Below are 26938 nucleotides of genomic sequence, written 5' to 3' on the forward strand. Positions count from 1 at the left end.
TTTCTAGAGTGGCTGCAGCAGACGAGTTACGGTTTTCTTCCAGTGAACTTAAATCATTTGTTGGTCATTAGCCGTATGTTATAGTCACGTACATGAGCTCCCAAAGACTAAATGGTTTGGCCAAGATAATCTAGTAAAATGGAAGCTTACGCCCCACATTAGATGATTGATCTCCACTGCTGTTCTAAGATGGAAGAGCTTCGTATGGCTCTATAGATATTTAGTATGAGGACAGAAAAAAAAATACAGTTTCTGAAGGAGAACAGTTTGAAGATAGAGACAGCAGCACAAGGACACCAAAATTTAATACATGTTTCCCCGAAGAGTAAAAAAAAAACCAAAACCATTCTGAAGTCTGATCAAAAATAAACAGGCACTTTTAGGAATGTTACTATTGACTATCTTACTACAAGGGCTATTCTGTTTCATGATAGAATATTCTTCTTTTAGGTGTGAGAATAACAATCCTTACATTACCTAATTCTGACTAGAATCTATTGAAATTATTTTTGCACTTATTCTTAGAAACTGTATATAATCTCTATGTCAATGCGCTGAGAAAGATAGTAAAGATATAGCTGAACTTTAAACATCTTTAATCTTTCTCTTTAGCTTTCATTCTTGTTGCATAGCCTCAGCAAGCAGATTTCAACACTCCATTCCTCAGAAAAACTTACAGATTTAGAAACCATAGTGAGATAAGATTCTCCTTTGACCCAAAGACACATTCTGCTACATCTTTGGAAGGTCTTTTAAATAGCAATGTCTATTGAAATTTTCTAAATAGATGATAGAATTTTATTTGGTAATGACTAGAAAGTATCAGACAGATGGGAGGATTCCACAGGAGTGTAGAGGTGAGTTGTGTACTCCAGATAAAGAGACATCCCAGTCAGTCCTCACTGGAAGCATTACCTGAAAGGTCCTTTTTAGCCTGGAGTTTGTAAACTGAATTGTTCTTAAATACATTCCCTGGGGAAAGATATCTATTTCATAAGCATCACTCCCAATGTAGCAGGAGTGAAGAAGCCAAGAACTGGGTAAACATTGAGCTTGTTTTACCAGTTCAAGTTAAAATATATTGTAAGGGCATCTGAAGCCTTTCTCAACAATTGCTTACACTGCGTATGTATGGGAGTAGCTTTCACTGCTGTATAAAGCAGAGGGCTTTATGCTCTACAGATCCCAGTGCAGCTCTTACCTGCAGGTTGATCCAGTTATCGGTGAAGTCAGTTACCAAGGGACTGATTTGGAGTGAGCTGGATAAAGCCTCCAGAGTATCAATTAAATGTAGAAAAGAAAATTTGAATCATGATTAGTTTGAACTGTTATTGTCTGCTGTTTGGAAGGAAAGGAATCAGTGCTCTGATTGTCTTCTGTAAGGTTACCTATTATACACCGTATCCCTCTTTTCTGTCGTTCTTGCTACTTGATTGCCTATTTATTTGCAATAGTCTTGGGAGGTAATGAACAGATTAAATTTAGACAGAGGGCTCAGACTGACTGTTGGCATAGCTCTGCTGAAATAAGTGGAATTAGCCAGGAGAGTCAAAATACCTTGTGTTCAGCAGCCATAAGCTATCTGGCCTGTTGATGACTTCTAAAATCCCTCCAGCAGATGCTAGTGTGCGGTTGTACGGTATAATTTTAAAGGGCAATACATGCAGGTCTGAAAACCAGAAGGCATTGAAATATAGAATGTATTACATACCTAGATTAAATAATTGTCAGAATGAGTAAAACTAAGCATTTCGGGGAGGGACCAGCGAGAGAATTATTTTTGCTTTTGGGCAATGTTTCATTTGGTTAGGTACTTTTTTTCTTTTTTATCTTGGGTAAAAGAAAGCTGGACTGGTCTTCTTAATATGAGGTACATACCATCCATCTAATGTTGTGAGTAGTTAAACAAATGGTATTGGTTACTGTTATATAAATGACTTTGTAATCAAAGCATCAGCCAACAGATAGCTTCCAGCATTGTTACTGTTGTACATGCTGCTGGTGTTCACGAATTCCAGGGTATGACAGATCTTGAAAAATCTCAAATCATCTGGCAGACCTTAGGACATCTGCTGCTTGTCTGTCTAGGAAAATAAAGACTGATGAGCATAAAAAATCAGAGGATCATTAAGGTCCAGATTTAAAGCCACAGCCATGTAAAGAGCAGGACAGAAAGGGGCACTAACACAGTGAAGTTAAAAAGAGAAGCTTATAGGACACAGGAAAAAAAGAAAATCCTGGGAGCAAAAAGAATGAACAGTTAACTAAGAATACATACCATGATATTCTGGCAGGGCATACCACTTTTTGCTGCTGGCCATGAGGTTTTCTGGGATATGGCTGTACAAAGCTGTGATGTACCAGAAGTGCCACTAAGATTTTAGGCCTTCAACTCATGAAAGCAGAAATGGTGAGTCTCTACTCTTTACTTTCCAATGTCCCATTTGCATGAGGGAGTGAAAATGTAGCCTTCAATAAAAATGTCTTATTTGATGAATAGCTTATGCTACAGAAATTTTTTTAATAAAATGTTCATACATGACATACTTGGCAATTATTTTCCATTGCTCTAAAGTTGTATATATCTTCCTTATGCAGTCACTTAGTACATAACTCCAATGATGTGTTTTTCCCTCTACATCTACAGTAAGCTAGTTTTCATAAGGATGAGAAAGTGCCTCCTGAGACAACACGTTGCTGAGAAGAATTAGAAGACCGAAGGTAATAGATCTTTTAATTTAAGATAGAGCCACTTGCCATTTCTGTTCCTTTAAAAAGCAGTCAATTCTAATTATAGAGATTTATCTTGGATTAAAGAAGAAAAATACTAAAGTAAGCACTGCTTCTTCTACTATAACTCTAGGGTTAAGGCTTTTCTAAATGGGAATTATGCGTAGCGAGGACAGTAAAGTAACTGCCATCGAATTCTGAATTAACTGTTTGTATGACTGAAATTTTGTTGTTCTGAAAGTATTTTCCTTTTAACTTTACATTTTAAAAGTGGAAAAAAATAGGCATTACTGGCAATTACCAACGTTGGGAAAGTAAAAAAAAAAAAGAAGTGAGGGAGAGGCTTTTTAAAAGGAGGAAAGCATTTCTAACAATTCTTGTAAAGTAATATTCAAATTCATCTACAGAATATCAGAATTCCAATGGAAGAAAACACTTGTGATCCATCTTAACTTGACTGTTTTCAGAGTCCAACACAAATAGTGAAAGTTTCAATAAAAGCTATAGACGTCCTGGTTGAAAAAGATTAACACGGAAAGAATCACTTTCAGTGCAGTTTCAAAGACAACTGTTGCATTTCCTCATCTTCCCCTTTTGCCTCATGTCCCTGAAATGTTTTTGATTTTATCATATCTTCCTTTTTTCTGATAGTGTTAGTTATCCACATGGAAATTCTTTAGTACTCATCAAGATATCTGGTATCCTTCCCTGAGATATCATTTATCATGGGACTGTTTATCACTTTCCTTATCTGGGCCACAGATGTGCTGGCCTACATTTGGAGACTTCATTCTTTTCTGAGCTATCAAAAAATCTATGGAAAGGAATGGGACAACAAAAAAACAAGCCACCTCCAACAAACAAGGACTCACAGTCTTTGGAACTTCAAAAATATTCAGCTCTTCTTTTGTCCTTGTCACTCTCTTGTTGTAGGAAATGTGATCTGACTTTATTTAGTATAGTAAAAGATCAGCTTTGTGCCAAATTTTCTGGTATTTCATTGTTACCCATATGGGGAGAGTGGTAGAAATGCTGTGCTACCTCTCTCAAAAATCTTGGTGTTGATATTGCACAGCCTGCAATATTTAGCCCTCAGTCTGTTTCTGAGGCAGAACTAAGGAATTAGAGTATGTTTTCAGTATATTTTATTATGGATATCTGTGATCTTACCCTGAAAGCTACAAGCCTCTCTTAAAGCATGTATTCATAAAATATGAAGCCAGAGAAGACTTTTAACATCCTGTGTTATATGTAACAAAACCCTCTATATACTCCTAACATGAGTATTTTCTGTAAGCAACTTCGGTAGAGGATCGACACTTTGCCAATACAAGAATTTGGAACTAAAATAATTATCAAGAATGGAACAATATCTATTTTGTTTTTTCATCTTTTATTAACTCAGTGTTCTCAAACTGATATACTACTGGATGACTAGAAGTTGTGTTCTTCCAACTGCATTATACTTTTTTACTCATCACCTTATTCTTGTATTTCTTAATACAAATATGCCTGGAGTTACATTTTCTTAAGAAAATAGCCACAAGATGAGAAGTCACCAAGGAGGAACTCTTGAAGGGTATCTACCTGCACAAAATGAAGTGATAAATATGTATGAAAGATCAGTGTAAAATTAAAAGAATGCAATCTAAGTCAACTTTAAAGGAAAATGTGGCTAAGTTTAATTGCAATGGTTATTTGATGTAGTTTGCTGAGTATAGATGACAGCTGAAAATCTGTTCCTATATTGATGAACTGCAAGAACAGACATAACAAACAAAACAAATAACAAGCCCTGTGACAGTGCAAACATCCATTTGAATTTTAACTATTGGGCTTTTGTTATGTTATTTTTCTGAGTAATAAATGGAAGCATATGCTCTACTCCAACTTGGCTGTGCATGGCCCAGAGGATGTGCTAAGGAGATAAACAAGAGTTCAGAGCCTTTGCCTGATTACAGAAATGTATCATCTTCAGTAGAGTGGACTCTACTATTCTGTTAAGCCTCCTCCAAAGCATAAGGGCAGGGATGAAAAGAGAGACTTGGCAGCATGGTGCAACCTAGTGAGGAGTTTGCAGAAGACTTCAGGATCTAAATGAGCTGTCCTGAGATCTCCCTTTCTCCATCACCAACAGATTGGTTGAGCACCTGGACTTATTTTGCAGCTGCAGCTGGGACTGCATCTCTGTGGATGCCCCAGGACACACCTACCCAGCACCACAAAAATCCCTTACAGTACCTGTAGAAGTGCTGAGGCCAGGCTAGCCCCATGCAGAGATGATGTTTCAGCTAGAGAGCTCACCCAGCAGGAGAGATCTGAGCAGGCAGTGCACGTGACACAGTAAGTGCAGTGGTGCTTTCTCCTGCAGCCTGGAGAGGAGCCTGTCCAAATGTGTTTGGGGCACTACCAGCAATCAGTTGTTCTAGACCCTGTTTGGGGGTATATTTTACTTACTTTTTAAATGGTTTCGCACTCTGTTGCTGTGCTTTCCCAAACTAATGCTGTGTTCCAGTTCCATTTAGTGAAACTACTTGTTCTGTACCAAAACTTTTGATTGCAAGTGGGTATTTATTGTCCAGTGAGTGATCCCAGGAAAAATATTTGTTTCTCCTGTTTTTGTGGGGGTTTATTGAGCTGTGTTAAATTTCATTTTTTAAGAAAACTGAGTTCTGAACTTGGTACTTGCTGCTATTGAAAACTCCTGACAGAGCACTCAAAATATTGTACATACTAGGAAAAAAAATCTCCAGTAAATAAAGTGGTAGTAACTCAATATTTGAGTCATTAGTAATCTAATTAGAAATCATTAGAAATCTAAAAGACTAAGTTTTTCTGCAAACCTGAAGAAAGCTTCCAGAGTTAATGAATGATTCAATCCATAACTGGCCTGAAAGAGGAGTATTGAATACATTTGTTTAAGATACGAGTACCATGCTTTGGCTGGGAGGAAAATCTAATAGATAGTCTTATTTAACTTTTAAGTGTTACTGAAACAAGTCTGCATGGAGTATGAAGCTTCTGGTAACACTTGTGTGACCCCTCCTGCTGTTTACAATTGAATGCTACTTTTACCTATGGCTAAACATTTCTGAACTTCGGGGTGGGGGTGGGTTCAGACCGTTTCCCTCACAGGATATTTAACTGTTTTAAGTTTCAGATTTGAAATTAACACACTTGATGAGAGGCAGGTTTATTAGTTGCTTCTTACAGAGTATAAATGAGAAACTTTCACAGTTCCAATCTAAAAATGAAAACAAAACCTGGCTAGATCCATAGGTTTATCCAGCTATTAAAATGAAACTTCAGTGGTGGCATATTTTCTGCTGGAACTATGATATGCTTCTTTAAAAGAGCTCAAATTTTCTTTGCAACTGGAACAGCCCAAGGATGTGTAGCAAGCATCCAATATTCTGTTATTCATCTGTAGCAATGCCAAGAGTAAAAGGGGAGGAACTGTTATTTAAAAGTCTGTGGAGACAGTACTGGGTTATTTTCTTAACCCAGTGATGAATCTGCTTTAAATATATGTTGAGAACAAAGCAGTTCAGACCATTACCCTTTCTAAACAGAATGTATGAAGAGAGGCAATTCTTCATGCACTTGAATGAGGTGCTTGTAGGCAATACCTGTCTAGCACACCAGCTCTTCAACTTGCAATCCCTGCATTGTAAATGGCTCCAAATATCTACAACGTTTCCTCATCAGTGAGGAGATGACAGGTTATTTGCTTAGTTTTTATTTTTTTTTAAATAAAATCCTTCAGGGATTAAGCAAGAAGCAAGTTAATCACAATGGAAAAATATGTGAGATTAAAGAAGAGACACAAAGGCTCCTTGGGGTGCATAGCTGTCCCTTTTGCCCATTTAAAACCCCCACCCAGCTGTGCTTGAATGGTGAGCCAGGGTGAGCATGGATGGTGTGTGATTCCTCCTGCTCTGCATTCTTCTGGTTGCAGCAGTTGTGTTTTGAAAAATGCTTATCAGAAAGTAAGGGGAGATAGTCCTACAGCAAATTCAGCTGCAGTGTTTGAAGCTTGTCTTCAACCCTGGAATGTCATGATGGTGCTAATCTGCAGGATCCATGGGTAAATTATCTCTGTGCTGTGTGGCTGGATTCAGTAATTCAGATATGACTTTAAATAATATTTATTGTATGTGTTGGCCTACAGTGCTAGGCATTTTTTTTTCCTTGGTTTCCCAAAAGGGTCAAAGACATTAGGCAATCCCAGTCTGCCCTTCAGGCTGGGTTGCACCCATCTAGCAAGTGCCTGATTTTATCTGATCGCAAAGTGGTGCTGAGAGCCCATTGGGAATGTGGGAGTCCTGGCTTCAGTTTCTGTCCGTGCTTCAGGATTGAATCCACATGCCCTGGTGGCTAGGAGGTATTTAGGATGGAGATATTCCAAATGTTAGTTGGATGCAGAAACTGGAAGCCAGAATTCCCTTCTTCCAGGTGAATGCTGAATCAAGCTAGATTCTGGAGTGATATTTGTTCTTACTTTCTGCCTTTTGTCTATGGCTTCATGGTTAGGAAGTAACAGCAAATTACACATGTGTGATTTGTCCATTTATTCAAGGAAAGAAATAAATAGTTTCAATTCAGTTGAAAAATTTTATGCTGTTTTTCACTGAATCAACCAATGCTGGGGTTTTTATTGGGCTTTTCACTGTCTACAAACATGTTACCAACTTCTGTCACAAGCCAAGAGCACTGCAGTGTTTCTCATCTTTATGGTCTGACAGTGAATATTAAGAGAGAAGGGGATTCTACCTTGTGATTTTTCCCTCGTCCAAAAAAAGCAGTGTGCAAAATACAGCTATCTTATGTTAGGAATATATTCAAAAGAGATTATGTTAGTAGCTAAGATGGCAGGTTTTAAAACTGAACAAAAGCCATTTAACCTGAATGTTTCTTTTTGGTTTTTTGTTGGTGTTTTTTTTTCTGTAACAAGCATATTCCTACTTTTGGTCATTATTTCATAAATAATAACTAAACATAAGCATGTCTCTACCTTTTTGGAATGCTGCAGTATAGCTCTTTCCTTTTAATTCTTTTACCAGTTTACTGTTCAGTATTAGACAAGCAATATTGATAATTTTTTAATATATATATATTTTCCATTCGAGCTGGCAAATATACATATGGTGAATAAATTCTTTCACAAATGTACTGATGTTTATAGTTGCAGAAGTAAGGGATATGAGTAAGAAAAAAAGCAAAGGGTACATTATGGAACTGAAATGACAAGAAATTTTTAGGCAGTTATACTGTAATTATTCAAGTTGTAATTTGATGTTAGCATCTGTGCTGTGTTTTATGTTTATTTACAACTTCGTAACATGAATTTTGCCTTGACTAAATGCAGTACACAGTACAAATAAAATCTCTACTACAACTATCAAAGTAAATAGGCATAATCCACAGACTCAGCATCTCAGGGGTGTTATATCATCTTTATCTGTTAAACAGAGTTAACATTCACCTTGTGCATGCTCCCTCACATATAATAAGGACCCATTCTCAGCACTTACATGGCTTTATTGGTAGCATTTTAATGCCAAAATTCTGTATATTATTTCTGATGCTAGAATAAAACGGATATGCTGCTTATTGCAAATTAGGACGATAGTTTCCAAGCACCCCAGCCTTATCAGTGTGTTGCTGTGTCCCACTTCAGGAAAGATCCCTTCAGTACGTGATTGGCAGTGAAATCACAGGGACTTGCAGATAGATTTGAACAAAAACCATTTCTATGAAGACATAAGGAAGAAACGATCAGAAGTTCAAAGGTCAGAGCTCCCTGTTTAATTTTTTAATGATTACCAATTCTTGCCAAGGTTCCCAGTAACAGCATTCTGCTCAGTTATTTGCCCAGCAGTCATCCTATCCATATTTGATATGGGATAATTAGCAACTGGCCTTGAGAAGTGCAGCCCTTTCTACCATCCATACAATCAATGCTAGAAAGTGTTCTACTTCCTAGGGATAGCCATGTATTTTCCGAACAGCTCTTGATTTATTAAAAGGGATGTAATGATCATGAAAAGTGTTAAACTTACAGCCTTCTATTGACAGTGGTTCTGTTTAGCTTCATTAGATGTGATGCTAACATCTGTCCAGTGAGGTGGAGGCCACCTGCTCATTTTAGGTAAGTTCTAATAACCATCAGTTGCTAAAGACCCATATATTCAGCACATTAAGACAGTTCCAATGATATAAATGAAAGCATTTGTAGTTCCTTATCATTCTTCCAATTTCATCTTTTACTGCAATTATTGTATTACAGCTTTCTATAATCCTTTGAAAGCAGGCAAGAGTAACAGGTCTTTGTCCTTTCAAGCTGGCAATTTAAGTCTCACTAAGATACCAGCCTGAGATGGGTGTGCTAGTTTCACTGGTTGGCATGATGACTAGAGAATGCACAAGCTGTGAATGATCAGATTTGTAAATGGTTTGTAAACACTGGAGAAATAAGGACCTTCTCCAGCATGGCTTGCCAATAGTAACAGGTGACATTAATATGAATTTACAATAAGTACTTATGAAAATAAAACCATTTTTCGCTGATCAGTGACTTATAAAATAATGCTTCATTCCTTCTTTCCCTTAAAAATAACCAATAGAGCCTAAACTCCTCTGTACACAGCAATTTACATCATATTTTATTAGCTGGTAGAATGTTATTTTTAAAAACAACAATTTCTTTCTTTCATATCTGGTAAGACCCTTTTCCTTCCTCCTAAGGGAGTTTATACTATGATGAATAAAAAGAGAGAGATAAATGGTATTAAAACTATGTCAACCACAGCTAAACAAGTACCTTTAACAAAAAGACAGACCATTCCTGAAATCTTAGAGGGATATTCTTTTTCACAAGACAACTGTAACAAAGTCCTAGAAAACTCTCCTACTATTAAATTAGTAGGTCAGTTCAGCATGCATGCTGTGTTAGACAATAATGCACTTATACAATTTTTAGCTTAATAGAAACAATGATCTTAATAAGCATATTAAATTGGAAGATACTATCTGATGATATACATTTTATTTCACTACTAACAAACTGAATTACATGCTAAAGGTTTGCTGTCAAATTGAAACCTAGTCAATCCATAAAAATGATTTAATAACAGGTTCCTGTAGAGCAGTATTCCTGCATCTCCCTTTAACTACTGCGGTTTTAAAATCCGTTTTTTCTCATCTCATTTATGAAAATGTTTCTCTCCCTTTTGAGCATTGTGAAAAGGGGTACAAGCGTGTAGGAGAGATGGTGAAACCTGCTACATATGATGACATAAAAGCTGGCCATATTAAAGTCAATAGGAAACCACTAGTGAGCAGGAATTCTCACAAAAAGTACAGCCAAATACATAATAAATACATTGAAAATAGGCAATAGCATTGTTACTACTATATATCTCCCAAACTGAATAAATTAAGCATTTTCAGAGGGAAGTAAAAGCTTTTGAAATAGATGGTTAATCTTTGATTATTTAAAAAAGAGTTAAAATCAGTTAAAATTTGTTGAAGCAAGTGGGATTGTTTACTAAGGAGAAGCCTCTGAAAAAAAATGTTGCTTTTTAACTTTTTTTCCTAAGAGGATTCTCTATGGCTGTATGGCATGATTTTTCCTTGTATTTAATCATTGTATTGTGTGACTCCTGCTCTACCTTTCCTACTCTAGGCAAAATATAACCTTGGAACCCAGCTCCATAATTTCAATATGCATATAATTTTACGTAGTTGATGAATTCAGCATGCAATGGTAAACAGCAGGGAGGGGCTCAATGGAAACTCATTTGTTAGTTTTCCCACTTGGAGGCTGTTATTTTTATAAATCACTGATATTGGACACTGTAGGAGTGCCCTTTTTCGTATACACTGAAGTACTTCACTGGCCCCAGGAGTCACTAGGACTAGTGGATTTTAATAGTTACAGATCTTAAACAGAGGGTTAGAAATTGTTTCTTTTCATTACAATTACAACAAGGAATTAACCCCAAGGGTATCCACTTAATTTCATAATATATAGACTGGAACGCTAATAATGTGGCTCTTCTAAAATGTAATAAAGAAGCAACTGCCCCTTGGCTCCCTGGGGTAGATTTTTGTAAAATGTATTGCAAAAAATGTAACACAAAGAAGATTTTATGTTAATAAGCTTTGTAATGTCATGAGCTCCAGTGCTCAAAGTGCTCTGCAGCTCATAGACACCAAGTATTGGCACCGGTTTTACAGCAGGAATTTAGTACCAGCACTTTTGTATCGCTTCACTGGTACAAGGAAAAACTAAAACAGTGATAGAAGGAGTGGAGGGTAATTTACAATTAAGCACATAAAGAAGTGAAAGAGCAGAGGGAGGAAGAGGGAGTACAGTAGTACAAAGTAATTACTTCCTTCAAGGTCCACTTGGACCTATCCTGTAGCCAAGTTTCCTGTGTTATTTTAATCTTCCATGCCCTATTGCAAAACAAGCTTTGGCCTTACAATTGGCAGCAAGTGAACTCCAGTACATTTACTGTTCCATTTGCACTTGTGAGTAGCAAAGTAGCCTCTGACCTCTCAGTCATTATGGATGGTGACTGTGGAACAAATTCCTGGCCAAGATCTTAAATACTGGATCAGGCTGTGGTTTTAAATCTAGGTTAAAGACATTTCTATTTGCTGATGTTTTTAATGGGGTCTGACTAGATACAGCATCCTGGGAAAGCTTTTCAGTTAACACAGCAAGAAAAGAAGTACACTAGCTGTGCCTATTCTATACTGAAAGAAAAAAAAAGCACTTAGAAGAAAAATCCATTTTTCTTTGTTTGATTTTTAATGGTAATGCTTGCAGGCTTTTCTAACAGAGGTTCTAAGATTGTTGCTTCTTAGAGCAAATTCATTAGGGAAGAAACCTTTGGCCAATGTTTTTTAATTATGCATGATATGCCCAGAATTCTGTGTGCCTACTTATGTTGCAAATATTCTGTTTGTAGCAGCAAATTTAAATAATTTGCCTGACTAATCACGGGTGTGTGCAAATGCTCAGCTGATGTGTATGTACCCATCCCTTAAAATCAGATTGCCCCAGAGTTACTCAAGTGAGAATTTTACCTATAATTTGTGGCTTGTACACATTTATTGGACTCCTATTCCCAAATGCTGGGAATCCAAAAATAAGATCTCTAAATTAACTTTTCTAGATAAACTGATAGTTCCCATTTAATTTCACAGAATCACAGAATCACTAAGGTTGGAAAAGACCTGTAAGATCATCAAGTCCAACCATCAACCCAACACCACCATGCCCACTAAACCATGCCCCACGATGCCACATCCACATGTTCCTTGAACACCTCCAGTGAGGGTGACTCCACCACTTCCCTGGGCAGCTTATTCCAGTGTCTCACCACTCCCTCAGTAAAGAAATTCTTCCTAATATCCAGCCTGAACCTCCCCTGGCACAACTTGAGGCCATTTCCTCTTGTCCTGTCACTAGTCACTTGGGAGAAGAGACCAACACCCACCTCTCTGCAACCCCCTTGCAGGTAATTGTAGAGAGAGATAAGGTCTCCCCTCAGCCTCCTCTTCTCCAGACTGAACAACCCCAGTTCCGTCAGCCGCTTCTCATAAGACTTGTGCTCCAGACCCTTCATCAGCTTTGTCACCCTTCTCTGGACACACTCCAGCACCTCAATGTCCTTCTTGTAGTGAGGGGCCCAAAACTGAACACAGTATTTGAGGTGGGGCCTCATCAGCGCCGAGTACAGAGGCACTATCACCTCCCTACTCCTGCTGGCCACACTGTTTCTGATACAGGCCAGGATGCCGTTGGCCTTCTTGGCCACCTGGGCACACTGCCGGCTCATCTTCACCTGGCTGTCAACCAGCACCCCCAGGTCCTTTTCTGTGGGGCAGCTTTCCAGCCACTCGTCCCCAAGCCTGTATTGTTGCATGGGGTTGTTGTGACCCAAGTGCAGGACCCAGAACTTGGTCTTATTAAACCTCATACAACTGGCCTGGGCCCATCCATCCAGCCTGTCCAGATCCCTCTGCAGAGCCTTCCTACCCTCAAGCAGATCAACACTCTCGCCCAACTTGGTGTCGTCTGCAAACTTACTGAGGGAGCACTCAATCCCCTCATCCAGATCATCGATAAATATATTAAACAAGACTGGTCCCAAAACTGAGCCCTGGGGGACTCTGCTTCTGACCGGCCGCCAACTGGATTTGACTCCATTCACCACAACTCTCCGGGCTCGGCCGTCCAGCCAGTTTTTTACCCAGCGAAGAGTGCACCTGTCTGAGCCACGAGCCGACAGCTTCTCCAGGAGAATACTGTGGGAGACAGTGTCAAAGGCTTTACTGAAGTCCAGGTAGACAACATCCACAGCCTTTCCCTCACCCACTAGGTGGGTCACCTGGTCATAGAAGGAGATCAGGTTGGTCAAGCAGGACCTGCCCTTCATGAACCCGTGCTGGCTGGGCCCGATCCCTTGGTGGTCCTGCACGTGACCTGTGAGCACCCTCAAGATGAACCTCTCCATAATCTTCCCTGGCACCCAGGTCAGGCTGACAGGCCTGTAGTTCCCCGGATCCCCCTTCCGGCCCTTCTTGTAGATGGGCGTCATGTTGGCAAGCCTCCAGTCATCTGAGACCTCCCCCGTTAACCAGGATTGTTGATAAATGATGGAGAGTGGCTTGGCAAGCTCCTCCGCCAGCTCCCTCAGTACTCTGGGTGGATGCCATCAGGCCCCATAGACTTGTGAGTGTCCAGGTGGTGTGGCAGGTTGTTAACTGCTTCCTTGTGGATCACAGGGAGTTTATTTTGCTCTCCATCCCTGTCATCCAGCTCAGGGAGCTGGATTCCCTGAGGATACCTGGTCTGGCTATTAAAGACTGAGGCAAAGAAGGCATGAAGTACCTCAGCCTTTTCCTCATCCTTGGTGACAATGTTCCCTCCCACATCCAGTAAAGGATGGTGATTCTCCTTGGCTCTCTTTTTGTTGTTAATGTATTTGTAAAAACATTTTTTGTTATCTCTTACGACCGTGGCCAGATTGAGCTCTAGCTGGGCTTTTGCCTTTCGAATTCCCTCTCTGCATGACCTAACGAGATCTTTGTACTCTTCTTCAGTTGCTTGCCCCTTCTTCCAAAGGTGATAAACTCTCCTTTTTTTCCTGAGTCCCAGCAAGAGCTCCCCATTCAGCCAGGCTTGTCATCTTCCCCACCAGCTCTTCTTACGGCACATGGGGACTGCCTGATCCTGCACCTTTAAGATTTATGTTAAAATTTCTATAAAGATGCAGAAGCATCTGTCTTTAGCAAAAGTTACTATTGCTAACTGTCAGAGATATGCCAAGGCAAGAGAGAATAGATGTCTAGAAGGCTGCCAAGAAGAAGAATGGAAATGGAAAGAGTGAGATAGCACTTTGTTCACCAAGGCAGTACATGGCAATACATCCAGCAATACATTACAAGCAGAGGTGGGAATGCTAAGCACCACATATGCCTAGGATCGCCATTGTATGGGTTAGGCAGGAAAAGGCATAGCAGGGACTATCTGAAAGGTTGGGAGATCAGATCAGAAAGATCACAGAATCACAGAATGGTTGAGGTTGGAAGGGACCTCTGGAGGTCATCTTGTCCAACCCCCATGTTCAAGCAGGGCTACCTAGGGCCAGTTGCCCAGGACCATGTCCAGACAACCTTTGAGTATCTGTGAGGAGGGAGACTCCACAACTTCCCTGGGCAATCTGTGCCAGTGCTCAGTCACCCTCACAATAAAAAAGTTCTTCCAGTGTTCAGACAGCACCTTCTGTGTTTCAGTTTGTGCCCATTGCCTCTTGTCCCATCACTGGGCACTACTGAAAAGAGACTGACTCCGTCTTCTGTGCACCCTCCCTTCAGGTATTTATAGATATTGATGAGATCCCCCCGAAGCCTCCTCCAGGCTGAACAGCCCCTGCTTTCTCAGCCTTTCCTTGTAGGAGAAATGCTCTAGCTCCTTAATCATTTTCATGGCCCTTCTCTCCAATATGTCCATGTCTCACTTATACCGGGATGTCCAGAACGGGACACAGTGCTCCAGGTGTGGCCTGACCAGTGTTGAGTAGAGGGGAAGGATCACCCCCCTCGACCTGCTGGCAATGCTTTGTGGAATGCAGTCCAGGATCCCCTTAGCCGCCTTTATTTGTTTAAAAAACAAATAAACAAAGCAAAAGAGCTGGCCTCTGCAGCTGGCATTTTCAACTCAGTGAAGTACAGTGAGTTGCTTTCTACTGAGATGCCTTTGTGTGGCTTCAAGCCTTCCCCCACTTTTTTTTTTGCTTTTCTTTTTCCATTCCTGTTTTCCATGGATAGTCACCTCAAAATTTTGACTGATAAACTCCATCTTTAAAAAAAAAATAAAATCACAACATAAACTGGGACAATATCTAAATTCCTAAGTCTTGCCAGCTGGTTTCAGTTAATTTTATTTTACTGGTGTTAAATTTGGCATTTCTGGGCCTTTTTTTCTTTTATTGGCATTAAATTAAAATGGGGAAAAATATTTACATAAGAGAATTTACATTTTAACAACTTTCATCACCTTCTCCAGGTTGCAATTTTAATGTTCTTAAATGTATCCTGAAGCCAGTTTACTCAGTAAGAACAACAACAAGAGTAAAAATGTCAAGGAAGAACAGGAGAGGCAGAATAGAAGTTCATCATGTAACCGAGTTAGAAGCCGAAGGCTGAAAGAGTCTCTGAAGAGAGAAGTTCCAGGATTAAAGGAAATGCTTGCAGCCATTTCTCCCACTCGTGAGTAATTACTCACATGCAATTGAGTAATAATTGCAATTGAAATTGTATGAGTGATTTCAGCACTCAGCATTATGACCATGGATCATAATATGGATTTTAATCAAGGACAAATTAAAAAATAAAATGCTATGGATCTCTTCAAGCACTATTTTTGTAAATGATAAGTCAGAGTTGTTTCACCAGGTGAAGTCAAGCTGAAATTATATGTATGTTAGGAATTAAATTGGAGATCTTAGTGTAAGGGCACCCATTTCCTTTCTTCATATGAAAGAACCCATGCGAAGTTTTTTCCATTTCTTCCATCTATTCACAAGTGATACAAAAGCAAGTCACTTCAAGGGAAATCCGTGTCATAGCAAGATAACAAATGTGATGTACTTCACAAACAGTGTTATCTCCTTCAACCAGATACAAACATAGATACTACAGGTTAGGTGCCAATTTGTTTCACACAAATGACATGCTGCAAATCACTCCTGCTGTATTGCCATGTATCTAGTCATATTTTACCCAGCCTCTGCGACCCTAGAATAGATTCATTTGTAATGTAAGAAATGTGTGGTAAAACATATACTATAAAAAAATAGAAGTACCATACTTGAGAGCTGGAAGCGGAAACTTGAAGCACCGACTATTCCTTTTTCACGGGTATTGTAATTTTTGCCCTTTTTGTACTGCCTCCATCTAGTGATAGATAAGTATGTGCTTTGTTTTCCAGTAAGGGTGATTTCTGTGATAGGCATCAGATGTTCTGTAGCCTTTATTCTAAAACCCCCATTCTTTTAAAATAAAATAGGGATGCATACCCTTTATTACAGCATGAAAATATGTTATTTGTCCATTTGATAGGTTTTTGAAAAGGCATAGAAAACCAAGTCATCATAAGTACTAAGGTCATATTTACGTAAAGAATTGTTTGTGAGAAACTGGCTGTAAAGTGTTTTATTTTTTGAAAGAATAATACCAGTTGTGCACAGTCCAAATTGTACTGGATCTCTCTGTATTGTGGAGAGTATGAAACAGCTATAGAATCCTGCCTGTAGAAAGACCAATATACAGATCATGAAAACCAAAACTGATTTGGACTTTTAAGAAAGGCAAGGAAGGCGAGAACGTTTAGAATACTAGATCTGTGTGATGCTTTACAACAGGATAAGTCTTGAAAATGCCTCATCATAAACTACCATAGGGACCCCATGTCAAAGTAATAGAATAAAAAGCCACAGTGTTTACAGTCAACATGGGGATAATGCTGAATGCATAGTTGGAGGTGTGATACACAAGCTGAAGGGATGGGGATATAAAAGCATATTTGGGATGCTGAAATTACTGTTCCCTTTGATGGGGGAGCAGAGGCTAGGCAAACTGATTGCAATTAGTAATTTAGCAGTGCTTCATTTATTTAAATTCTAGATCTTTCAAGACCCTATTGCCCCACCATTTTTCTTTTTTTTCTTTTTTTTGCAGTATGTGAACAGTTCCAGCTGGAACATGTCATCTCTGTCTTCTATGCATCTAGACAATCACTTTTGGGGATTAGAATGGAAACTTTTTTGCATTTTTTCAGTGTAATAGAGTTGAAAGCAGTTAAGTTTTCTAATAGTAAACTTTCTGGGTCTTGAGTGTGTTATTTCAAAATAACTTGTGGCTGATATTTGCTGTAGCTAAAGGCTGAAATGATCAACTTCAAGGGAGTACATGAGAAGAGGGATTCTGCGAATGGACTTCGTGTTCTCAGGAGAAGAAAAACCTTGGAATCATCTCTGCTGAGGCCTTTGAAAATATCTATTGTCCCTGATCAAAAGTATAGTAGATAAAGGAAGCTTAGAAGTGGATGGAGTCCTAGAGGTAGGGTCTGGAAATTCTACCCTAGGTTGCTTTTATTATGAGCCAAAGAGCACTCCAGACTTGCATTGGATTCAGTTAAAAGCCTGGAGTCTGAACATCAGGTAAATGCCTGGTATGTGTATAAATATACATATATATATATATATATGTAGCACAGCCTTCCAGTGTTAAGTGAATGAAATTGTGTGACCTTCTATGTAAGCCATTTATCTACCTGCTTGTCCAGATCATAGCTGAAGCAGAATGCAAAGTCACAGGTAATCAAAGAACTGAGCTCCCTTTTCACCTCTGTTTAATTATTAAAGGACGTTTCTACCTAACTTATTTTCAGTAATATAATCCATGACACTGTAGTTTAAAATCACTAGTTCCTTGGTTAGGACTGAAAAATATAAGAGGACATTTGAACAGCACTAGAAATGGCTGAACCCTTATGCAATACCTCTCCAGTTGAAACTACTGTTCAGAGGTAATGTTTCAACTATGGTATGTTTATGTCTGAAACCTCAATAGAGGGTAATAAAGGCCTAACCTTTTAATATCCAGTATCTCAAAGAAATTGACAAAAAGAAAAAAATGCTTTTCTAGAAAGAGTATTCCAGCTCTTACCCTAAAAATTGATGTACTAGCACAATGCTTGGCTGTCCTTAGCCTTGTGTAGTAGCAGATTTCACAAGATAAGACAAATACCTGAGCATTAAATGAGTTTCTGGATAGGAGAAAATCCATGGGACCCTTGATTATCTGTCTGAAAACAAGAATGCCACTTAATCAGCTGTTAAAATGGTGAAAAGAGTTCTCAAGCTGTCATCATTGGAAAACGTAAACCATCTATTAGAAACTGCCTCAAAAACAATGGAAAGTAATTGCTGAACCAGCCAGACCTCAGAAGCATACCCAGTAAACACCATTGTCAGAACACTTTTGTTAACCTCCAGGTAAACTGCTGTCTGAACTGACGACTAACTCTGATGTACTGTACAAGTCTGCCTGTATCCTATCACTCTAGTCGGGGAAAACCGCGTGAGGTTTTGCATGGGGAAATTCTGCCTTTCACCATTTGGTGTTCAGGGAGTCTTGGCTAAAAAGCAACACGGATTCAATTCCTAAATGTCCAAGTGATTTCTGGCTTTTTGCGTCAGTAGGAAGATAATGGTAACTGGTTTAAGATACTATTGCACTGGATCTGGTCCCTATGACTAGCAAATAACAAGAGTTGTTTAATTCTCTGCCCTTCTTCATTAAGCGTATACCTCTGTTGTAACCTGTGGTCTAAAACCCTTTCTGAAGAAGCCTTATTCCCACCTACTACAAAGCCTTATATATGTGTGTCCAGAGCAGCTGCAGCTTATCTGGAAGACTAGCCAAACAGTGAGATATGTACATGTACTTGGGAACAGATGTCTAGAACAGTGGCTGAAGAAGATATTTCAACCTACAGGTCTCAAAATGTGCCCTAGCCCTACAGAACAAATGTTTGCAAATGTAGTAGAGGAAAGGGAAGCTAGAAATACTGGTCTAGCCGGGCTTTTTTTTGCTGAACAGGTGTGAGGACTGTCAGGAAGGAAGATATTAAAGTCCTATGCAGTTAAGGACAACTTTAAGCAAGTAAATAATTTGTTATCCTTGATGTAGACGGTTTTATGCAGCATATGGTTGTGTAGGGACTTAAACCAGACTCTGTTCAGGAAGTTTGTATATCAGATGTGATAACTGGTACTCAGCAGGTCTGATAAAAAGGGCTGTGGAAATACTTGAAGTGGTCTTTTTGTAAAGTTTTTTTAAAAGTTGATTTGATTTATGAATCTGAAAAATTCTTCTGTGTTTCCTGGTTATAAATGTCAAAGAACTAAAAGAATATATTGCACCTTGTAACTAAACTTTTAGCTGCACCAAGATATTATTAGTGTGGAGGGGCATGTGTTGAGAATGGGAGCAGCTTTTGAGAAATGAGGGAAGTATTTCTATCTTTAAAATGGGGCATCCTGACTTATTAATCTCTGACCATTTCAAATGTGTTATATTCTTTTATTAAATCATACTCCTTTTATTAATAAAATCCAAGTGGGTGCTTCTTCTTTTCACAATACCTGTAGAATACACTGAAGTTCACTTGAGGAAAAAAAAATCATTCTGCTTTCATCCCAAAGTACACCTTATTGAGAGTTGTAAAAAGACTACATTCTCATATTCAAACTTGCAAAGCAAGGTTTGTGCCGCTTTTCTCAGTGAAAGGCAACGTGCAGTTTTACTAATGTCTTTGGGGAGATATAACTGTCCAGAAGTACGAAGGTACGCTGAGGTCTAAGATGTAGGGAGGTATAAAATTCATTCTGATTTAAGCAACTTAATTATGACTTGATTTTGGTGGAGGCAGTAAAGTTTGTGCAGAGCATTCATTTTTATTATTAGGAGAGAAATGGTCTGATCACAGCCAAGACATTTTTCATGGTCTTTCTTACTTGCCTTGAGCAAAGACTGATGAGTAGCAGCAGAGACAGCTGTGCTTGGAGACGGAGATTGTGGCGCTCAGCCTCACTTTGTGGCTGCACAAAAGCACAGCTGACTGCTTGAAATTTCCAGCCAAACTGCTTCTCTACACTATATCTGTTATAAAGCATACTTTTCTGCACCAGATAAACCCTTTTACTTGAAGAAATTCACCACAGGAAGTGAATGTCTTCTCTGGAGATGTTCAAAACTCGCCTGGACACATTCCTGTGCAATCTGCTCTAGGGGAACCTGCTTTGGAGGGGGAGTTGGACTAGATGATCTCCAGAGGTCCCTTCCAACCCCTCTCATTCTGTGATTCTGTGATTCTGTGTAATGCCATGTCTATTTAAACTTGCATATAATCCATTTCCATATGAGCATTAAGATACTAGCTAAAAGACTCGCAGAACACCTGGTGTCCATATTGTTCCCTTTGTTGTTCAAGACCCCAGAGAAACCATAAGTAGGTGTAGCTAAATGAATGTCAGTAATAATCCTAAGTGTCTCTAGTTACTTGGGAGCAGATGATGAATCAGGACGCTTAAAAGCTGCAGAACTAGTGTGAGTAGTATATGTGAAAGACAAAAAAGTAGCAGCACGATCCTGTTTATTAGATGGGTTTTCAAAGAACACCTAAATTCAGATGATATAGGAAATTACTGTATTCAGTCATTGAGGCTGCCTGAAATGATGTGTGTTGTCACATCTTTGAAATGTTGTGATCTTAAATCTCTTCTCAGGACAGTGGAATGGATGCTCACACTGTGGTACCCTGTTACATAGTTTTTGTGTAGCAAACTTGCATGTGGCAAACTGGGTACAGATTTCTCCTCATCTTCTGTGGATTTCAGCCCTTCTCTTACATCTCAAAACAGTGTGCCAGCCACCATCAGTGGTAGAGATGGGACTGCAATCAGTTTTTAAGTGGCAAAGCTCAGATGTGCTATTGCTATTGCTCATGTAGTTGCCTGTAATCTTCTTTTATTTTTAATTACTAAATATTTATCAAAACAAAACCCTTTAAGCAAGAGTTAAGTATCTCTTTTCCTCCACCTCATGACTTTGTAAATAGGAAGGTGGGAGGTTGGACATGTAAGCTTAAGTCCCTCCAAGGCAGAGAATGGTGTCCAGGTTTTACGTGGTGAATGAGCACTCCTGTTCTGTGAGAAGCCTAATCTATTTGATTATATCTACTATAGAGGTCTTGAAGATGAGGATATTGGACAATTGTCTAATTTGTGGATCCAGAGCGGACTTTGGTGGGGGCTTGGCACCTATTTCATTCACGGTTATTTGGATGTGTGATACATGAACAACTTGCTATGTACAAAGAAGTGAAATTAATGCACCAGCTGCAGTCTCTTATGTGCTGTACACGCAAGCGATCTTACCCATTCTTCAATGTTGGAGAAGGTATTGTTGATTAATATTCGAAAATATTCAAAATCATAAAAGCCTGTTCAAAATCAGAAAGTCATGCAGGAAGTTTCTTGCGTCTGTGTTCTGGACATAGAAGCAGTAGAGAAAGACATTTTCTGGTGGAAAAACTATGTGTGTGGCTTCCAAGGCTGGAGAGCTGTTGAGTTGGGTAGGTGGATTGCAGTTCTACATGATGGGGTCTGTGGGAGTTGAGCGGTCATGACTGTGCTGTCAGGAATTGATAACTGGAGAGCTGTGTTAATGAATCTTTTCTGCTTCCAGTAACTAAACTACCTAATACCCTCTACTGCAACACCTAATGTAGATGCACTTAAATATTTTTGTGTCTAGTTCTGGATATCTGCCTTTTGCTGATTTCCCACTAGAAACCTCTCTTTGAAGTTTAGACATTTAAATACTTTAAATTACCCGACTATCAATGAATCAAAGCCAGATATAACAGAAGTTACACAGGAGGCATGTTTATGGCAAACAAGCTAATATTTCCATTGTGTCTGAACAAGAGACCAACATCATAACACGTTGACTGTGACACTAAATGCGCTACCCAACCTATTTATGTCTGTGTTCAGTAGTCCACAAAATTATGATGCTGATACCTATTACACACAACTGTTGAAAGAATTAATTCATTAATGTTTGCAAAGAACTTTGAGATCCTCTAGCAGAAGGTACTACACAATTGCTAAGTGTTAATTTATTATTCTTTATTATCAGGTTCGACAGGACATGTAGTATAAATCTTTTAAAAAGCAAACAAAAAGCTAATCAGGAGTCTCTTATTCACACTGTCAAAGCTGCTAATGACCAAATAGTCTTGTTTGTGGAAGTAGAAAAAAAATAACCCATGCTACTTGGTATGTTGAAGCAGCAATTAGCACACATTGTAGGGAGAAGAAGTGGAGCTAGACCAGAAATGAGCCTTGATGAGCCTAATTGCCTTTAATTATCCCTAAACATTTTCTTGTTGTCTGTCTTATGAAGGCAGAAGAAACCCTGTAGCTCTAAAAGGAAATAAGGCTTGGTTTTGTTTTTGTCTTTTAAAGAGGGACATAATAGCCACCATGGAAACATGTTCTTAATCAACGACATTAAACTCCTGGCTGCTCTGCTTCTCTTGAAATTGCCTAGCTTCATTATTATCAGGGGGAAGGAGGAGGGGAAGGGGTTTAATCACTATTTAGCTTTTCTTAGCAAATTAAAATATTAATTACAATACACATTATTTTATCTTTGCTTAAGCTATTTGTAAGTATTGGTGAATGAGAGCTCACTTCATGTTGGAGTAATTTATTCTTAAACTATTCAGACTTACTTTTTCAATTCCTTTTAAAAAATCATCGGGGCATGAAATGCTGTCTTCTGAGAGCCAAGAAAAGCTATCTTTTTCTTTTTTTTGGTCTTGAAGATAAGTGTATAATTAAAGGTACGTTTTCTAAAAACTAAAATGTGATTACCAGCACAGTCAAATACTATGGGAAGCTGAGCAATGGAAGGCCAGACACTTCCGACTAATGGACGGATGTTTCTCTTTTGTTCGTATTTACATGATGCAATGCAGTAATCAACCTGGTTTTTTTCAGTTCACAGAATAATGAAAAAGAGAGGAGGAGGCTTTTGATAAAAGGAACTATCATAGGAAATCCATGGCCTCTGCAAATCTACCCTTTTCAAAGCTTAAGTAATATTAGTGATGTTAGTTTTGATGACAGAATACAGAAATATGGTAGGGTTAGAAAGGTTATTTATAAAATGAGCATGATTATGCATCTTCTGTGAGCATTGTACACCTTTTCTTGGTGTGTCCATGCCACTTTGAATTTTTCACTGTGAACATTCTGCTGTTACATTTGATAGGGAAGAAAATTTGCAGAAAGGGAAAAAGTTAAACAATGTCTCTGCATCAAATTGTGGCTCAGTAAACTTTTTTTTAATTAAGATGTATGCTGGCATAAATCAGTATAGTTCTATTAACTGTAATGAAGCTATGTTGATTTATACCAACTGCAGATATAATTAACTAACCTTTTGAAGTAGTTTGTGTAGAATTATATGGAAGGCTGTAGGAAACACATAGCACTATGTCAAACAGATGTAGTCCTACACGCATTGCTGGCATTGCTGTAGGTCACTGGACAATAGATAGAGAAAACCAAAACCGTATTACTGTTTTTCACTAAACAATGGTCTGTGACTTCTGCTTTCCTTATATTTGCCTTGCAAAGTTTGTGGATATTGCTGGAAAAAGCAGGGCGACTGTAGGTAGCTGTGAGAGCATTTAGCCTCTATCCAGAGACCCCTACTAGTCATCGGATGTACATTTGCATTCTGAACTTTGAAAGGTGTTTAAGCTTAAGAGATATGTAGGCTGATTTCATTAAATCAAATTACCAAAATTAAATCTATTGATAAACAGAGAGGAAAAGACAATATGAATCTGGCTTTGAAAGTAAATCTTTTTTTCTTTTCTTTTTTTTTAAACAGTCAAGTTAGCAATTAAGAAAAAAAAGGGAAGTGAAATTTGCCAGTGGCAAACTTCCATTTCAGTTCAGTTCTAGACCTGACCTCTTTTACCATCATGATCTCTTCCTTTCACCTTAAAGAACAAATACTTTAAAAGCTCAGGGTATATGTGCAGAGAGGGTCAACCAACCCAAACAATATTTTTAATTGTAGCCATGGGATATTCATCTCAGAAGACATGCCATGGGGTCAAAGGATTTTCTTTTCTTAATTGCAGAAACCTTATACAGGCTTACTCGTAGACATTCTTGCTGACCTACATTGTTGTTGTGGTGTGACTCACTGGTCCTTATTTATTTTGTACGGCACCTCATTCTCCTGCCCCATTGCCATGTTTTCTGAGTCTTTTCTAGCTGGTCTCTTTATTGTTGCTATTGTTCTTATGCTACAAGTAAAGCTGAGAAAAATACATTATGAAGCCTCCTAAAACAGCACCTCTTGTGACAGTGGAAACAAATAATATGACCATTTCTCATTCCTTCTCTCCTACCTAAGCACAGACAAAGACAGCATTTGATTAAGCCTGCAGGCCTGTATATATACTACCTCTCAACAAACACAATTTTCTTTTTTCATATGTGAGTGCTCTTGGCCTACATGTGACAGGAAGAATTTCTTCCCAGGACCCAGACCATTGCAATGCCATCTTTTACTTGCACCTTTCTAATAAATTTGTGACCAAGGAGATGAAGCTGGGTCTGTAGTCCAAGAAAGTGATTATTCAGAGTGATGGAATGCTAAATATTGCCCATCTTGGAGGCTTTGAGGGTTTGGCCCATTAAGCCACTTCCTGAGTTATTTCCTCTTCTCATGTTCATATGAATTTTCCTTATTGCATGTAAGTAAGAAATTGTCACAAGATTTTCACCCTGCCAAACTGTTCAGTTTAATTTTCGTTTTCCATAGAGCACATCTGCTAACAGCAGTATCATGTGGGCTTGTTCTAAGCAATGCTCTTCCCCATACTCAGGTTGTCACTTTAAAGAGTTCATTGTGTTGCAGCAACTCATAGACCAGATGGTCTTTATCATAGTTGCTTTCCCCTAGCATTCAGTGTGTATAGCTTTGTATGAAGATTTACAGAAGTGGTTTAAACACATAAAACTTCTGCTATTGCCTTTATAATTCCCTCCCCCCTAGGTTTCCTGGAGTAACTCATGTAAAGTCCTAGCTGAACTAAGAAATTAAATCCTTAATAGTAAAATATCTATATTATCTGCTTGAGGATGATGAATTGGTGGGTTTGTGTAGGATTATGTACATCTTGTGCACAGATGTTTGACCTTTCCTTTAGACATGTGTTACTCATGTATTTAGTGAGGAATGGGGCTGGCTTTCCAGCAAGAGGTTGGATCAGGCCCTTTGAAGGCTTTGTTTATGCTTCTCTGTGGCAGAATCAATGCAAGAGAACAAATGATTGCTGCTATTTGCCCCTTTACCTGTGTCAGCACAATTCTCTACATGCTGAGAGGAATCCAAGAATTAGGAGGCTTTTTGGGGGTAGAGGGGAGAGAAGTTAATAGGAACCATATTAGTACAGCTGCTAGATGTGTAACATTTTATTTGCTCTGTGATCTTTGCTTGCTGTATACGAGGCAGCAGTTGAAGGGAGAGTTTAGTCCTGAAATCAGGTTTAGCAGCTGGGCTGCCACAGAGTTGAGTTTGGTTTGGAAGCCAGAAGCAGCTGTTTTTACAAAGGTGAAATCCTGCATCAATCTCTCACTGGTCCTGTTGATTTCACAGCCCCTGTAAAGCTCTTAGCTCCTCTTACTCTCAAAGGTACAACTTTATCTTCCTGAGGATCTTGACTTTGAAGAGTGGGAGTGTTGTTGTGATCCCGAGGTCAGGGGAGACTTGGTTTCCGAGCTCCTGGTAGGCTTAAAGAGAGCCTGACCTAGGATCCAGTGGCCTGTTCTAGAAATGCAGAAATGTGAAGAAAGCAGCAGCTTCTGCTGAGTTCCTGGTGATCCTCTTGGTGTAGATTTTTTTGTGGAAAATGACAATCAGGGCTATATTTGAAATCTTTAAGTTTGATATATGAGTGCCTGAAATTATGTGCAACTTACTTTGAGCCTAGGAAAGCTAGGAAAAGATGAAGAGATCTTCCAGACCTGAGTAGTCATCTTACGCTGCCATCAACACTTTACTGCTTTCTTCTGTGACAGTTATTTTACTAGGTTGAATCTCTGTTGCTTAAAAAATTGCCCTTGCCCCTGCTACTGTGAGGGGAAGCATGCTGAAGACAAAGCAGCCTCATAGACTGACCATGTGAGGTCAGCCACAGTGGGGTCTGGCACCAACCTCTAAATTTGATCAGGGACAAGCCCTTGACTTTTACTTGAGTGTGCTTTTCTCTTTAGTTTTGGAAAAGCTCATGTCCAGCAGCTACTTGAAAGTAAAATCAGGAAATACACCTCTCTCTTGTTCAAAACAAAGAGAAGACAAGGGTCTCATAGCTTCCTACTGACTTTAACTGAATGCAGTGCAACAACATTTAGGGACACCAAACCCATCCTTTAACTTGGCATGGCTGTGATAACACAGTGTTCAGACTAAACCTCACAAGTTTTGGAGCATCTAAAGAAAGGCTGTGTTACAATAGTTTAAGGAGTACTTCTGGTAGTCACTTAATTTCTCTTTGCCCTAACAACAAATCTTTCCATACATAGTAAAGATGAGAAAGACTTAGAATACTTTTTTTGATTGGATATGTTTATTAATATTCCTCACTTATCAATTACTTGCAGTGAGTGGAAAAAAAAAAAAATCACAACAGATGAGATCTACCCCTGTCTACTCTGCCACTCCATAATCACATGAACATAATTGTGTTGCTGTGTGATGCTGTACAAAGATAACTAAGATAGCGCTGGTATAAGAAACAGTACAGTGTTTATAGCGCGGTCCTTTGCCAGAATAAATACGTTGTGTTCCTCATCAGAGTTGCTAAGCCCATCTAAGTGCCCAGCAGTATGACTATACAGCTCCCAGCAATTAGCTATTTAATTCAGAGGTAGCAAGTATTCATGGACATGCAGTTTGCAAAATATACTTGTCCTGGGAGCATCCTCCTCATGTGGTAGAGTTATGTTAATCATCTTAGTTCCTTCAG

Source organism: Gavia stellata, chromosome 10 (assembly GCF_030936135.1).
Source record: "Gavia stellata isolate bGavSte3 chromosome 10, bGavSte3.hap2, whole genome shotgun sequence".
Lineage (NCBI taxonomy): Eukaryota > Metazoa > Chordata > Aves > Gaviiformes > Gaviidae > Gavia > Gavia stellata.